Below are 15,615 nucleotides of genomic sequence, written 5' to 3'. Positions count from 1 at the left end.
GCTCAGGCACGTCCTCGCGAGCAGCTGCAAAGTGGTGGAGTAGGAAGGGCGGGGAGGGAGGGGAAATGCACGCGCACGTTTGAATAGGGCCGCAGTGTGCCTATTGAATTCGCGCCGACTGTGTAACGTTTAAAGTACTACGATCAGCTATTAACAGTCACTTCGCTGGTTAAGAATCATGTGAAGTCGCCGTTGTGTAACCCCAACCATGCTTTCGCAGTTCAACCCCCATTGGGAGGAATTGTATCTGTTTACTGAAAAGATGGTGTTGCAAAATGTTTAGTATGTCACAAAAAGCTGAATTCTTTTACGAAATTTAATTTGCAGTGATATTATATGTCGTACCACGCGAAAGACTACGGACGTGGAAAATGTGATTGACCAGATCGTGCACAGGAAGTTATTAAGCTTAAAAGGAAGCTATCCGAAGAAGATCTGGACGACGAAGAAAAATCAACTGAGGCAGCTCTCAGAGTGGGTTACAAAATTGCTTTGCTTTTAGCAAAGTCCCTGCGCCCCTTAACTGATGGCGATTTAATAAAAGAATGTTTGGTAGTTGCAGCACGTATGTTGTCAAGCCCTGCTATAGTTAATGATGTTCCGGCAGCGGCGCTGTACGTGGCGTTCAAAGTGGTGTCTGTAACAAAAGTGTGTTCCAAGCAGAGATCTGTCACTGAGTTTCGTCAGGCGGAAAACCAGATCATCGCAGATACTATAAGGAGCTTACAGAATGTCTACACAGACCTGCAAAAGCGCGGTGAGTCGTTGGGAGAGGCGTCTGTCATCGTCGCAAACTTATTCGCGCGAACCTGTCCGGTTTGCCGCGTGGCTGCCGACCGCACATAGCTGTGAGCCCTGTAATGTTGCAACGTGCGGACACTCTCATTCGAGGTTATGGACGGATTACAATCAAATTCCTCACTGCTCAACTGTGCGTCCATGTTGGTAGTACTGACACACTCGTCCACTAGATGGAGTGCTCAAAGGTGTGTGCCCGCCAGGTTCCTAGCCGCCAAACAGAAGACAATATAGAGCAATAAAGAACCACGTGTGCGGTATTGCTTGCGCGCTAGTGGGCTGCACGCGACAGTTTTTGTCCAACATCGTCACAGACGGTGAAACCTGGATTCATCACTTCGAACCGGAAACACAACGGCAATCCACGGAGCGGCGCCATACCACCTCTCCTTCGAAGAAGAAAAAGTTCAAAGCCGCACCCTGAGCCAGTAATATGGCGTCGATCTATCGGGGTCTCTGAAAGGGTTGTTATTCTACTCGGTATCCTTTCTGTTGATGCGACGATCAATTCTGAAGCGTACTGCGCCACTCGAAGGAAGTTGAAGAGACGACTTCAGCGTGCTCGTCCCCACAAAAATGCAAACGAACTTCTCCTTCTCCGTGACAAAGTAAGGCGTCACACATGTCTGCACACCCGAGAGGACCTCACAAAACTCCATTGGACTATTCGTCCTTTTCCGCACTACAGCTCGGATCCCGCACCTTCCGATTTCCATTTGTCTGGCTCAATGAAAGATGCGCTCTGCGGGAAGCAGTACGTCGATGATGGGGAAATTATTGATGCCGCAAGACATTGGCTCCGATGTCGACCAGTACAGTAGTGGCATGAGGGGCATACAGGCCCTCCTAGTAAGGTGGCGTAGGGCTGTCTCTTTGAATGAAGACTACGTTAAAAAGAAGAAATACAGATGATAAACGGGTATTCATTGGACAAATATATTATACTAGAACTGACATGTGATTACATTTTCACGCAATATGGGTGCACAGATCCTGAGAAATCAGTACCCAGAACAACCACCTCTGGCCGTAATAACGGCCGTGATACGTCTGGACATTGAGTCAAACAGAGCTTGGATGGCGTGTACAGGTCGATACCACAGTTCATCAAGAGTAGTGATTGGCGTATTGTGACGAGCCAGTTGCTCGGCCACCATTGACCAGACGTTTTAAATTGGTAAGAGATCTGGAGAATGTGCTGGCCAGGGCAGCAGTCGAACATTTTCTGTATCCAGAAAGGCCCGTACAGGACCTGCAACTTGCGGTCGTGCATTATCCTGCTGAAATGTTGGGTTTCGCAGGGATCGAATGAAGGGTAGAGCCACGGGTCGTAACACATCTGAAATGTAACGTCTACCGCTCAAAGTGCCGTCCATGCGAACAAGAGGTGACTGAGACGTAAAACCATCGCACCCCATACCATCACGCCAGGAGATACGCCAGTATGGCGATGACGAATACACGCTTCCAATGTGTGTTCACCGCGATGTCGCCAAACACGGATGCGACCATCATGATGCTGTAAACAGAACCTGGATTCATCCGAAACAATGACGTTTTGCCATTCGTGCACCCAGGTTCATCGTTGAGTACACCATCGCAGACGCTCCTGTCTGTGATGCCATGGTCTCCGAGCTAATAGTCCATGCTGCTGCAAACGTCGACGAATTGTTCGTGCAGATGGCTGTTGTCTTGCAAACGTCCATATCTGTTGACTCAGGGATCGAGACGTGGCTGCACGATCCGCTAGAGCCATCCGCTGTCATCTCGACTGCTAGTGATACGAGGCCGTTGGGATCGACCACGGCATTCCGTATTACCCTCTTGAACCCACCGATTACATACAGTCATCGGATCTCGACCAACGCGAGCACCAATGTCGAGATACGATAAACCGCAATCGCGATAGGCTACAATCGGACTTTTATCAAAGTCGGAAACGTGATGGTACGCATTTCTCCTCCTTACACGAGGCATCACAACAACGTTTCACCAGGCAACGCCGGTCAACTGCAGTTTGTGTATGAGAAATCGGTTGGAAACTTTCCTCATGTCAGCACGTTGTAGATGTCGCCACCGGCGCCAACCTTGTGTGAATGCTCTGAAAAGCTAATCATTTGCACATCACAGCACCTTCTTCCTGTCGGTTAAACTTCGCATCTGTAGCACGTCATCTTCGTGGTGCAGCATTTTTAATGGTCAGTAGTGTAGGATCTTGTAGCCAAAAGAGTGGGGAGTATTATGGTGTATTGGAATCCCGAATAAAACCAACCTGCTTTCGGAAAAAAATGTGTTGCATTAGTTATTGAACGACCCTGGTGTTTTTCAGTGCACAGAATAGCGCAATGAGTACTGAGTGTGTGATGGTCCCTTAACACGGAAGAGGTGGGAGCGCGCGTGTGGGACATGTCGTCTTTTGGTCCTGATCACCTTCCGGCCGACCTCGTCCGCACGCAGAAGTTCAAGCGGAGGGGCCGCCCGCAGGCGCTGGTGACGTCACGTGCCGTTTGACCCCAGTTGCCTGCCGGGTCGCGGCGGTGCGGTGCAGCGGCCGAGGCTCGGCGATCGTCCTTTGTTCGCTAAGTGGACCGCCGGCGCCAGGCGAGCGGGCGAGCGAGCAGCATTTAATTCGCGGGCCCGATGCGCCGCTAAACTTTTCCGGGCTTCATCAATCTCTTTCACTTCGGCGGCTGTTCATTAGCTGGACTACAACACCGCCTGCAGCCGCTCCGCTCTTTTCACGGAATCCGCCCCCCCCCTCTCCCTGCCCACCTGCCTCTCTCTTTCTCCCCCTTTGCTCCCACTTCCCTGTCGTTCCCCTCTCTGTTCTTTGGCTTCCTTCCTCAAAGAGTTCAGCCAGCTGCGGTTTCTGCTGATATTAACGGTTTTTACTCACTCAAAATAAGCCGGAAGATAAGCTCGTAATGCCGGAACAGTAGTGCAGCTAAAAAGTCTAGTGCTGTGATGTCTCATGTGATTAATGGCAGGGATCCAGAAAACAGTTTTGTTTTGGAATCACTCCAGTGTTATTTCATCTAATCGTTTGGTGTTTTTATAAATTCTAAACAAGGGAAGCAAAAAAATGGGATTTTCCTTTAATATTTTCGTTATTACAGTGTCCCGTTATGCGTTTTTTAGTTCAAAGCTTTCATAGACCTAACAGCTGCCTATGACACTGCATGGAAGGAAGGACTTCTACACAAACTGATGAAAGTAATCCCCTGCCGTATGACACTGAGACTTATCAAGAACATGCTTTCGGATAGATACTTCCAGGTGATACAGGGTAATGACATAAGCAAACAGAATAAACTGAACAATGGACTGCCTCAAGGATCAGTTTTAGCACCAATGCTCTTTAATCTTTACATCTCTGACCTGCCTGAAACCATCTCAAGGAAGTTCAGCTATGCTGATGATATGGCCCTAGCTATCCAAAGGAGGCAGTTTGAAGACACTGAAAACGTCCTCACAACTGACCTAAACAGAATGCATGAGTATTTCACCAAATGGAGGCTAATACCAAATCCTACCAAGACTGAAGTCAGCTGTTTTCATTTGAACAACAGAATGGCGGGATATAAGCTGAAGGTTCATATGAATAACAGTCAACTTCGATATCAGCCATAACCAAAGTACCTGGGGGTCACTTTAGATTATCCTTCAAAAAACACCTGAAAAATGTGTCCAATAAAATAAGCTCACGCAACAACCTCATTCAGAGGCTCTGCAGCACTAACTGGGGAGCAGCAGCAGACACACTACGAACCTCTGCACTCGCCTTACTGTACTCTGCAGCCGTGTACTGTGCACCAGCGTGGTTAACCAGCAAGCATATAAACAAGGTGGACACCCAGCTCAATGCTGCTATGAGAACCATAACTAGATGCATAAAGACTACCCCACTATTTTGGCTTCTAACACTTGGTCATATAGCTCCACCCTCCCTACGAAGACAGGAAGCTCTGATGAAGGAGTACACAAAAATAATAAATAACCCCCTACTTCCTATCCATGAAGATGTCCCAACTTTGGAAATAACACGACTCCGCTCCAGAAATCCCCCTTTAATACTGGTCCAACAACTGTCAGCTGACAACTTCAGCACGGATACTAAATGGCACAAGAGATGGAGAGATAGCGCCTCCCCTGACAACCGTGAACTTATCGGTCCATCAGAGAAACCTAAGGGCTTTGAACTTCCACGACAGCTATGGAAAAGCCTAAAGAGAATCCGAACAGGACATGGACTATGTGTACACAATCTACACAAGTGGGGAAAGCTTCCCGGCCTTAGCTGTGACTGTGGGGCACCTAATCAAACAATACAGCACATCGCCCAGGAGTGTGAATTAAGAGCCTACCAGGGTAGTCGGGCTGACTTCTTCAACGCCACACCGCCCTGCCTCGAATGGATCGCCAATTTGGACGTCAGAATTGTAAGACTTCCGTAGCGTAAAATATCTGCTGTGATGTTACTTTTTATTGTGTTTATGTATTATATTTTATCTGAATATGTATCCTTCACTTATGTAATCTATAGTGTATTTTATCAAATAATTTCATAATGTAATAAGTGTAAACCATATGTGTAGCACCATACGCTAAATAAATAAAACAAATACTTCAAAGTATCTCTGGAGAGATGGTCAGGGGAGCCGAGGGGATGACGCCTCTGTACGATGTCAGAAGTCATCTGGAAGCGCTCGTGGCGCTAAGAAAATATGTTTATTCATTGAATCGTTTATTTTGACAACTTTTACAAAGGGTGGTGCACTGTTGGCCTTAGTTGCCTCGTGCCCCGGTCACGGACAGACTCTCGGTGTCGGACGCTGCGCCTGCGTCCTAGCGAGACGTCGTTCTTCTCGCATCGATACGGATGCTTAGCCCAGCCTGGTACAGCATGGATGGCTGCTACCGGCTGTGGGTGTACACTCGATCCCACACCGCGCTTCTTCTTCTCTGGACCACCCCATCTGCGGTGTGGTGTAGGCGGCAGGCGTTGAACCCAGTACTGAGGGCCCGGTAGGCCCCGCACTTGGAGGTTCTTAGGCGCTCAGGCGTCCCACAGGCAGTACAGCACCTGGTGCTGCACTGCTGCTGGTAGTTCATCAGCTCTCCCACCAGTAGTGATTGCTGTGACACAGCAGTGGAGTTCATCCCTGCGACACTCCACAGCTAGCTGGTACTGCGCTGGTTGATCTGAGACTAGACTTACTAAAACGACATAGCCAGGGAACAGAATGTCTTCGACACAGACTCCATCGTTCCCATTGACCTGAACCACCCTCCGCTACTTGGAGCTGGGGCTCCGATATTTAGATCTCATAGTTCTGTGACGTTCGGTTTACTAACGATAACGGCATGTAGCTTCGTTATTCTTCTACCCTTGCTTTAATTCTCTCCAAACAGCTGCTTAAATCGGTCTATGAGTGTTTTCCCTAGCCGTGTCTATTTCTTCTTGCGGCATCCCGCCGCGCGAACGAGCGTGCGTGTTATTGTGCTTAGTCGTTGTCCTTTTCTGTTTTCCCCAATACGTGTGCTCTCCCTCACTCAGCTACTGCAGAGCTGCGAAGCGTGCTGCCAGTCTGTCTAGCATCACCGTGCTTCCTGGTCCGCCGCTAATCGTGGCGTAACCGTCCTACCTTATGTCAAGGTGGTTAAATTCCGTTAAATATTTTATAGCTTGGAATCTGTATTGCTCTGTGCCGTAACAGATGCAAACACGGTGACTTGTGGACACCGGGATCAGCGAATACAACCGCATCACTGCAGAACTTACCTATTCCCAAGAAATGTGCTGCCAGCCTGTCTTGCGAACCGTGGATGAAGGGTATCAGACGGATGCCATATTCCTTTACTTCTGGAAAGCGTTTGACTCGGTGCCCCACTGCAGACTCCTAAGGTACGAGCATATGGGATTGGTTCCCAAATATGTGAGTGGCTCGAAGACTTCTTTAGTAATAGTACCCAGTACGTTGTCCTCGATGGTGAGTGTTCATCGGAGGTGAGGGTATCATCTGGAGTGCCCCAGGGAAGTGTGGTAGGTCCGCTGTTGTTTTCTATCTACATAAATGATCTTTTGGATAGGGTGGATAGCAATGTGCGGCTATTTGCTGATGATGCTGTGGTGTACGGGAAGGTTTGGCGTTGAGTGACTGTAGGAGGATACAAGATGACTTGGACAGGATTTGTGATTGGTGTAAAGATAAATGTAAATTAATGCAGATGAATAGGAAAAAGAATCCCGTAATATCTGAATACTCCATTAGTAGTGTAGCGCTTGACACAGTCACGTCGATTAAATATTTGGGCATAACACTGCAGAGCGATATGAAGTGGGACAAGCATGTAATGACAGTTGTGGGGAAGGCGGATAGTCGTCCTCGGTTCTTGGTAGAATTTTGGGAAGATGTGGTTCATCTGTAAAGGACACCGCTTATAAAACACTAATACGAACTGTTCTTGAGTACTGCTCGAGCGTTTGGGATCCCTATCAGGTCGGATTGAGGGCGGACATAAAAGCAATTCAGAGGCGGGGTGCTGGATTTGTTACTCGTAGGTTTGATCATCACGCGAGTGTTACAGAAATGCTTCAGGAACTCGCGTGGGAGTCTCTGGAAGAAAGGAGGCGTTCTTTTCGTGAATCGCTACTGAGGAAATTTAGAGAACAAGCATATGAGACTGACTGCAGTACAATTCTACTGCCGCCAACTTATATTTCGCGGAAAGACCACAAAGATAAGATAAGAGAGATTAGGGCTCATACAGAGGCATATGGGCAGTCATTTTTCCCTCGTTCTGTTTGGGAGTGGAACAGGGAGAGTAGATGCTAGTTGTGGTACGAGGTACCCTCCGCCACTCACCGTATGGTGGATTGCGGAGTATGTATGTAAATGATCGCTCTGCCCTGTCTTCTGCCTCCCCTCCCGGCCCCTGGAAAACAGCCGTTCACAACAACCTTTTATAATTGTTACTCATAGCCAGTTTTCTGAAATAACTCTTATCTGCATTTTAGGTAAGCCGAGAAACCAGTGTTTAATTGTTATCAAAAAGAGCACGGTGTTGTTTAACATGAATAAGGCTGGTCAGAAACCCTAGTGTTAAAACACTGCGACGTTTCGACGAGTCTCATACTAACCATTTTCTGGCGAAATGTCGAGGTAAGCGGTTACTGTAATATTTATACTAGCGGAATTTGGACCACTGTCAGCAAAAATTGCGAGGTTACTTGAAAAATCCTACGTTAAAACCGTCTTCCGATCTCCGCCCATATCGAAAGAGTGGTTTGGCACTATGAGAGACCCGCTAAAAATTAGCTCACCTGGAACATACAGAACCGCCTGCTAATGGGGCCAACAGTCGATTGAGCAATCGCAGCGCTACATCCTGAATGCTGCGAGGGATACGGGCGCCTTGTCATGGTTCGCGCAGCTCCCCCAGTCAGAGGTTCGAGTCCTACCTCGGATGTGTGTGTTGTCCTTAGCGTAAATTTTAAATTAAGTAGTGTATAAGCCTAGGGACCGCTACCTCAGCAGTTACGTCCCATAGGAACTTACCGCTGCCTAATAAGACAGAGAAATCAGCGACAGTGGAGCACAGGACTGCAGAAGCCCACATGTTCGATTTTCAGAACACCAACGTGCTTTGCCCAGCAACTGGCTTTTAGGACAGCGTCATAAAGGGAATCTGTGGCAATACAAGTTAACTAATTAACTGAGTCACAGGATCTACGATCACCGTCCAATTCGCAAGGCGCAGCAGGAATGCCCGCACAGAGACGCGAACGGCGCACCCGCTACCATCACCACTGCAGTCTCGTAGCGTGCCGGCCGCACAGTACAGTCTGTGCACCATTTCGTGGCCGGTAGACGCGTAGTAGCCAGGGCACACGTGGGGAGAGCCACAGCGGTGGGGGTTACGGGGAGGCGCTGTAGGGGAAATGCCGAGCGCTGGAGGGGAAGTGCCGTTCTCTACTGAAGTTTACATTTTTTAAAATATTACGTGGAACCCCTCCAAACCACACTTGCACAGTGACCACTCTTAAAGACCTGTCAGCTCTGCTTTGGTGAGTATCTAAAACGAATTCCTCTGAAAATGCAGCGTTTTATTTTCGCTTGGCATTTGTAACTGTCAGAGAAGTGCCATGAATGGCGAATTTTGCGTAAAACCTACACATTGTTCTCGCTGCCATGTTAAAATTTGCTTCTTTCGTCAAAACCCAGCGGAGTTTACAAAATGTCACCTCACTAACATGATGTGTAGACACAGTTGTGAGACAATTCTGAAATGTTGGTGTATTAATTTTATTAAGTGAGGAGCTGAAGAAAAGTAAGGTCAGTAACTTATGCAAAAGCACGTGTAATGTCTCCAGTTATGTTGATCCCAAACCCATAGCATTTCTCGTTGCTCCAGCTGTCAAGGACCCTTAAAATTTTAATTATTTCATTAAAAAAGTCTTTAGGTAGTGGAATAATACGGTAGATAATGAAGTTTTGCGTAATAAACGTATGGCAAAATACTCTCCTCTCGCGACTTTTCAGGCTTTCCCGACGGATCTGTTGCAAATACATTTCGTCGATGCAACTGCTTCAGGTGGTGGTAGCTGCCGCTGTCACTGCTGCAAGACGCGACTCATGTTATCGCGAGGCGGCATCGAAATTTATCCGGCAAGGAGTGGGCAATGTGCGTGAGTAGGAAGACGCGCGCAGTTGGAGGAAAGTGGCGCTCCTAGTGCCCTCCTGCTGGGAGCTGCGGAAAGGCCTTCTGTGCTTGCGCTGAGGATGATGACTGTGCCGCTGGACGCTCCTGTGGTTGAAAGCTGAAGGCCTGGATAGCAAATTCTTAAAAACAGTTAAACTTCTCCAAGAGATACTAAAACTTTTTTTTTTTTTGTAAAAAAGACACAATCATCCAAATTTCACTATTCAGGGACAATATCTATTTAAACATTCTTAAGACAAGTTCCATTCACGGCTGAAGGCCTTATTGACAAGAAATTCAAATTACTTGTCAGCTGAAGGCCCCAATAGTAATAACTCAAAATTAATTTTTTTTAAACGATCATTACAGTCTGATCAAACAAATAGAGAAGTGGGACTCAGACAGTGCTCCTAGGATCAGCCTGGGAAAGTCGCTCAACTTCGAAACCGATAAGACAGGCAGCCAAGAGTTGTATTCACTTAACTGAATGGCAACTCAAACGAGTGACGGTTTAAATGCAGACCAACACTATTGCACAATCTACCTAACGTCTGGTAACAAACACAATGATGGAATAACCCAGGCAAGGCGGAACTGGCGCACAGCACAGCGTATTCAGAATCCGGTGTTCAGAGCATGCAGAAGCAGAAGGAACCACTACGACCAAGATAGTCCAAAAGAGCAAAATATCCGAACCACAATCAAGGAGGCTGTCGAACTACGTGCCTTACCGGACAGAGCGGCAAAGCTAGGAAAGGTACACTGTTGCGAAAATACACTAAACTCCAGGGCAGGTAACTGGGGCGTTAGCTGCCACTAGCCAGAAAAATACCCCTGGTTGAACACCAATAAACACAAGGAATTCAATGATTAATAATAAGAAGCGGAGGACAGCTAACTAATTTCGCCAACTCTAAACACTCCACTCGTTGCTCTTAGTCTCAGCGACCCAGCGAGGAGCAACGTGCAAACAAATGGCATGATTCAAAATAATGGAGGTTTCACTACTGGGTTAATGTTCACTCAACTCAAACAACCTGGGTCCAGTGGACAACGAGGTTGTGGTCCTTGCAACTACAGACCCTCGATTTGGTAGTGCCTGCGTTCCGCCAGCAGTTCCGGACCTCACTGCTACTCCGTCCCAAGTGAACTGCCAACACGCACAGACCTGGATAACACTAGACGTCCTTCCAAAGGTAGTACCACAGTACTAGATATCTATAAACGCTGCTGCTGCGACTCGCGAACGGATAGCGCTAGCAAACATAGTGGCGCCAGTAAACACAAGAAGAAAACGAGATGCCACTAACCCTATTACAAGATGCCAACCTACCAACGGCTCAGATTTAATGGCAGCCAGCACTAGATTCCACTGAAAATCTGCATCCCTGTTGATAAGACTGTCTGCTGTATGGATATGTATGGCCTCCTTAAAATTATGTTGGCATAAAATTTTCCCACAGGCCGAAAAACACACATGACGTCACACCTTTTGAGGATACTTTCTCTTCTTGAAGACATGCTGCCAAAACAAGGCAAGAACGCCATCTTGGATGACGTCATGCGGTGTTGCCAAGTCTACTAGCTGCCAACTTTTATGATGTCATCGCCGCCATCTTATATGCATCTGGCAACAATGGATAGTGGCGTGACACCAGCCTAGCTCCACTACTACCGATAACTACATTTCTGCTCATTTACAGGGAGCTTAAATTAACTTTTAATGTAACAAGTTTAGGGTATCTGTAAGTGTTTAGAAGGACAAAACAGAAATTTATTTTCCTGACATCACAGTTTTATGGCATTTGTTCATAATTCTCACCCACAGCATTGTCACAAACAAGAAATGATTGGCGTACGCTCTCAAAAATTCAAGGTGTGTTCTGAATGGTCGTCGCAACCTCAGAACATGACCACTTGCTGGACAAGCTTCGACGCGCCTGTCTCTGACCGTCGTTTTATGGCTCTAGCTTCGTAACACAGCAGTTTTCTCGTATCGTTAACTGCAAAATTTTGCTCGATTCACTTTCCCCATCCGGCTATGATCTGATTATCAACTATCCATATCGCATTGCTTGCCTCTCCCAGGTATGTAAGCTCTTGAAATTTCAACAATAAATCACATTGTGATGAACAACGCCTCTTTTGTAGCGTCTGCCACTGGAGTCTGTTGAGCATGCGAAATGAAGCTGTGCCAAAAGGTACTTTTCTCCAACGGATCTTGTCAGTTTCCTCCGTGAATCGTATTTCGTGATGCAGTGAGGCTCACAAGTAATGCTCGAGTGTGGATCAAATATGTGATTTGCAGGTTAACTCCTTCGTGGTCTGACTACAGGTCCTGAGGATTCTTCCAAAAAATCTCACAGTGTCATCCTGGTGTTTGGCTTCCATATGATTAGTAGTAGGTGCTTCTTCCACTACCAAAAACTCCGTAAGCATACGTTCAGACTTTTAACGAATGAAACTCCTGGTGATTGTGTGTTGGTAAGAACATGTCACGAATCCTGTGTGCTGCATGAGAAATGTCTGTCGTCGAGTCACTATGCAGGTGATATCGATATGCAGACGCATTTTACTTGTCAGTGAAACAAGTTGACTGTGTCATACGAGGGGACTTGCAAACTCAAGTTAGACGCGTCGTACCACGCTAGGACTACTGCACAACAACAATGGAGTGTTGTCAGAAGAGTGGACGTGTTATGCGTGTCCTGCCGCGGTACGGACAACACATATAGCATAGCGTGCGAGTGGAATGGTGCAGCGACTGTAAACGTACTCAAAAGTTACAGTACGCGGGTTTGTTCGATTCTTGTAGGAAATGTGTCTAAATTGCACACAGGTTCACCATGACATTTTTACCGGTATGTGTGCCAAACAGAACGTCGCGTCCACCCGTAGTGGAACGGTGCCAACAATTTGCGGAAGGCCGCACACAAACGTGGGATGTGCAGATCGAGAACGAAAGCCGTCTACATCCACCACAGACGACAAAGCCCAGGCACTCGAGTAATCGATTCGCAGCAATCGCAGGTTACCCGAATGGCTGCGTGACCAAGGAGCGGATCTCTGTCGTCGAGGAACGGAACGGTCGCTACAATGTTGACAGCTCTTTACAGAGAATTGGTTACTGCACGGTCTGTTCAAAAAATCCGGAAACTTTGTCCACGAACTGTTTCTACGCTTACTTTTTACTTATTGTGCTTGGTCTCCTTCGAACACTCTCCTGTACTATTTGTATGTGCCCCCAACGCCGTTTCCACCTCCGGAAGCAGTCTGGGTACGCCTCCTGCTGGATCGCGTGACGCGCAGTCTGCGAATTTTCTTTTATCTCCTCTATCGTTGCAAATCATGGTTCTTTCAACGATGTCTTCAACTTTGGAAATAAAAAAAAGTCCTCCGGGACCAGATCTGGAGAGTACGGAGGATGCGGCAGCACAGTAGTTCAAAATGGTTCAAATGGGTCTGAGCACTATGGGACTTAACACCTGTGGTCATCAGTCCCCTAGAACTTCTTAAACCTAACTAACCTAAGGACATCACACACATCCATGCCCGAGGTAGGATTCGAACCTCCGACCGTAGCAGTCGCGCGTTTCCGGACTGAGCGCCTAGAACCGCTCGGCCACCGCGGCCGGCTAGGCAGCACAGTGATTTCGTTTTTTGTGCAATGTTCACGCACCAACAGGGATGAACGTGCGGGTACGTTATCGTGATGCAAGGGCCATGAACTGTCTCGCCACTTTTTCAGGCCGTTTCCTTCTCACTTTTTCTCGCAGGTGTCGCAACACGTCCCTATAGTATCATCGATTCACAGTTTGCCCGTTTGGCGCGAATTCATGATGAACTTCAAAGTCAAATAAAACTATCAGCACGGCTTTGACATTTGACCACACGTGACGAGCTTTTCTGGGCTTGGAGAACCTTTCCCGATCCACTGTGAACGTTGAACCTTAGTTTCAACATCGTAACCGTAAGCCCACCTCTCACCACCAGTTATGACTCTCTTAAGGCACATCTCGTTCTCATTTGCGCCATCCAAAAGCTCTTCACAGCTTGCGAGGTGAAGGTCTTTCTGGTCTTGACTCATGCGCCGTGAGACGAACTTGGCGGCAACACGATGCGTTCCAAGATGCTGTGTTGGGATTTCATGACATGATCCAACTGAAACGGTACAGTCTTCTGCAATCTTTCGGACAGTCAGTCTCCGATTGGCACCCACAATTTTGTTGACGTTCATCACAAGAGCATCATCTGTAACGTCGAAGGCCGTCCTGAACCAGTGTACCTTTAACTTTCATCCGGTCATTTTTAAGTCGTGTGAGCCATTCGTAACAACGAGTACAGCTTAAGCATTTATCGGTGTAGGCGTCCTGCATCATTTTGTGTGACTCTATAAAGGTTTTCTTGAGTTTGAAGCAAAATTTAAAGCAGACCCTTTGGTCCTCAACTCTGCCAGCCCGATATTCGCAAACTATGCGGCACTACGTTCTCCTCAATACGGCAGTGAACGATAACTAATAGACATATAATAATGAAACTTATGGCAGTTACACATTAAACACAGGCCTCTACAGGGATGCCAACCGCACTTCGCTCCAACACACCAATGGCGCTAAATTACGAATGTTTTGGAATTTTTTAACAGCAAAAATAGTGTCATGTGTTTGTGGCGCTTTCAAACGTAGACCGGCATTTAATAAAAGTCACTTGGTCTGCCAAAATAATGTGGAATGTAATTTTGCAGGTCCACTCGTAACTGCCTGCTGCTATTTTCAACTCGTTCTTTTTTTTTCAAAACATTTACTGCACAAAAAGAAATACAACCTCAGGTATTTTTTCCTTCGTGCATCGTGACAAAGACAAGATGTTTTTGTGGGCAGCACGGAATGGTTCCGCGTTCCACGATTTACCGACTGCTGATCAACATTACGCTGGCGTGCAGTGCGTCTATATGAGTCACCAGATGCCTGTTACGGTTCAAATGGCTCTGAGCACTATGGGACTTAACTTCTGAGGTCATCAGTCCCCTAGAACTTAGAACCACTTAAACCTAACTAACCTAAGGACAACACACACATCCATGCCCGAGGCAGGATTCGAACGTGCGACCGTAGCGTCTCGCGGTTCCAGACTGAAGCGCCTAGAAACGCTCGGCCACTCCGGCCGGCCTGCCTGTTATGTAGGGTGGGATGACGTATCCTGACGACGATTCCCATACTCAATTTGATCCTGATGAGAACCCTCTACAATACCTCTAATCTTACCCAAATCGTTTTGTTACACGATGTTTTTCGCCCGTGAGTTAATACAAAAGGTTACACTCAGTAAGCATTTTATTTAAGAGACTAACTTGTCGTTCAAGGTAAGTTAACGATAGCAGAATATATAGCACAGTACGTACGACTTTGGAAAGGTTCTGCAGAAAGGTAACACAGTTTTTAAAACAGAGTGATGCAGAATGGAGCAGCCGATATAACAATGAAGCAGCGTAAATAACTACGTGCAGTATATGGCTAATGCAATACAGGCCACATAAGAAATGAGGTCATCGAAACAGAATTACTCGTTCTCTACAAGAGGTAAGGCATAGGGACATCCGTAAAGCTGCTATGCTTTACACGTCACCCCAGCGTAATCTGGAGGAATTCAAGTATGTCGGCTGGCTGTAATCTGTGTGTTTCTTAACTGTGTGTCATGTGCTGCAAACGGAAATCGCACACTCTGCAAGTATTTGTATGGTCAGTGTAATAACACCTTAATAATTTTTGAACATGTGATGATGTACAAAGTTGTTGCAGTTCTCGTGTTGTGCTTGTCATAAGAGACTGTATGAAGTTACTGTATAGTTTATTGCCGTGATTATGACGAATAAAAAAGACAGTTCCACGATTTAGTCGTTCTGCGATATTTAACACATATTTTGCATTTGGCTGTTTGGATGAGGAGAACTGTGCGTTGTAACCGATCAAAATCTATTAATCTCGATGAGAACCTGCTTTTTAAGAGCTAAACGAGGAATTGTACAAGCAACATCAGAAGAAATGCGGTTGATTAATATTTCTAAGAACAATTTTTTGTTTATAAACTAGCGTCTAACAAAATGTAGCTGTCGTA

The sequence above is a fragment of the Schistocerca piceifrons genome, chromosome 4 (assembly GCF_021461385.2).
Source record: "Schistocerca piceifrons isolate TAMUIC-IGC-003096 chromosome 4, iqSchPice1.1, whole genome shotgun sequence".
Lineage (NCBI taxonomy): Eukaryota > Metazoa > Arthropoda > Insecta > Orthoptera > Acrididae > Schistocerca > Schistocerca piceifrons.
This window is presented reverse-complemented; position numbering follows the sequence as displayed.